The sequence below is a fragment of the Mus caroli genome, unplaced genomic scaffold, assembly GCF_978045245.1.
Source record: "Mus caroli unplaced genomic scaffold, Mus_caroli_1 scaffold_9, whole genome shotgun sequence".
NCBI lineage: Eukaryota > Metazoa > Chordata > Mammalia > Rodentia > Muridae > Mus > Mus caroli.
In genome coordinates, this window is record NW_028227264.1 from 69,960,451 (window position 1) to 69,962,680 (window position 2,230).

The following is a 2,230-nucleotide window of genomic DNA, read 5'->3' on the forward strand; positions in this document are numbered from 1 at the left end:
CTTACTTCCTTATAAGAGAAAGCAATATGGAGGCTCGGCAATAAACATTGACTGCTGCTTATGTAAACTCAGCTATAGAAAAAAAAGTGACATGTAAATTCTGTTTGAGGCATTCTCATTTTCAATACTGTGCACTAGTAACAGGATATTCCAGATGTTCCACCACTGACCAGTACTCTATCAATGACCATGAAGAAACAGTATCCTTACCAATGCCATTCATATTGTTTTATATCCAAATGCATGCATATAAAACATTTGCACAGATATTAATGTTAAGAATTGAAAAATTCACAGAAAGGTCCACAAATAGATGTTTGTGTCCTGGAGCCATACAGATATTTTCAAGGCTGGAGGATGAACCTTGGCTACCTATTTAAAAGCTTGTCATGATTCATGTATGTTAAGGAGAGTTCCAGAACTGAGGTGGCCTTTGACTCTAGCTTTGGAATTCCTCCTTCACCCTCACCTTGACTGTTGGGTTGATAACAATAAGCAAACTTCTTTTTTAGAGCCTCTGTTATAAGGGCAGGGCAGCAGGGTCACTTGTATCGTTGGGCCTAGGCTCTACATCCTTGGACCTCTTGACTTACCATAACTTCACAATGTTCATGTCTTTAAAGATCTCTAGCATATTTGGTATGTCCAGCTTCTTTGGGTGACCCTTAGCCAAAGTCTTTCCAGCATCTCTTTTGTTCTCCCTATTCTTTAATCAGATCAAGAGCAGACACACTTTGGTGGAGCACCAATGGAGGAGGAGGGGAAGAAGGTGATGGTGCTATGGTAACGGATGTGGATGTATCTAAGTGATCTGAACTGGGATTCTGTTGCTCCTGCAGGGTCACAATCTTGGCATTCTGAGCTCTAATGGCAGCAAGCTCATTCTGGAGTGTCCAGATCTTCTTCAAGGCTTCCTCACTGGTCTCACTTTGGAGGAGGCTCATCTTGAAACAAGTTCGAGAAGGAAATATGCCTCCTCTGGGGATTCTCAAAGCCAGGAGGGTCTTCCTCAAGGGGGGAGGCTTGGGCCTTACCTCTGCCCTGAGTCTTGTTGAACACTCTCCTTCTGTAGATCCAACATCAGCAAAAGATGCCATCACATCCTCTCCTAGGACTCTTGGATACTGAATCAGAGATAAGTGGGTACCAATTTTCCTGATGATACTTCAAGATGATCCATACAGGTTTACAGACCAAAGTACATACTGACCCCAATTTGCTGAAACACCATCCTCATGGGCACTTAATCCAGCCCAGCATTTAGATGGTCAAGTCTCCCAACATGCAGTTGAAGTACTTCAGGCATCCAGAGAAGCATATGGTCCATAGAACATACTCTGTTGCTTTGATATTTCTATTAATGTGAGACCTTGGATGAATAAGAAAGGAAAGGTTCTGGATTAATAGTGATGTACTTCTGTGTTAAGTTGACAAAAGTTGAGTTGTCATGTCTAGTTTTATGTCAGGTTAACACAAAATAGAGTCATGGGAGATGAGGGAGTATCATTTGAGACAATGTCTCAGTAAGAATTGCCTATAGGCCCTAGCCCTTCTTGAATTTCTGCCCTGATTTCCTTCAGTGATGGACTACAAAGTGGAAATACACAACAAATAAACCTTTTTGCCCCAGTTTTCTTTTGGTCCTGGTGTTTCATCATAGCAATAATAACCCTAACCAGGAATTTGAAGTAATTTTGAAGCAATATGATCTCCTCAACTCTAAGGCTTATTATTATCTCTCCTCCTCCTCCCCCCTCCCCCTCTTCTTCCTCCCCCTCCCCCTCCCCCTCTTCCTCCTCCCCCTCCCCCATCCTCCTCCTCCTCCTCCTCTTCTTCTTCTTCTTCTTCTTCTTCTTTCTTCTTCTTCTTCTTCTTTTTCTTCTTCTTCTCCTCCTCCTCCTTCTTCTCCTTCTCCCCTCTCCTTCACCTCCTCCTCCTCTTCTTTTTCCTCCTCTTTTTTTCTCCTTCTTCTTTTCTCCTTCTCCTCTCCCTCCTCCCTCGTCTTCATCTTCATCTCCTTCTCCTTCTCCTTCTTCTTTCTTCTTTCTTCTTTCTTCTTTCTTCTTTCTTCTTTCTCCTTTCTTCTTTCTTCTTTCTCCTTTCTTCTTTCTTCTTTATTTCTTCTTTCTTCTTTCTTTTTTCTTCTTTCTTCTTTCTCCTTTCTTCTTTCTTCTTTATTTCTTCTTTCTTCTTTCTTTTTTCTTCTTTCTTCTTTCTTCTTTCTTCTTTC

At 41.6% G+C, this 2,230-nt stretch overlaps 1 pseudogene; it reads right to left on the minus strand.

Annotated features, from left to right (window-relative positions):
* Positions 1-368: 368 nt before the first annotated feature.
* On the minus strand, positions 369-1,260 carry LOC110304084 (mitochondrial fission regulator 1 pseudogene; annotated as a pseudogene).
* Positions 1,261-2,230: the final 970 nt, after the last annotated feature.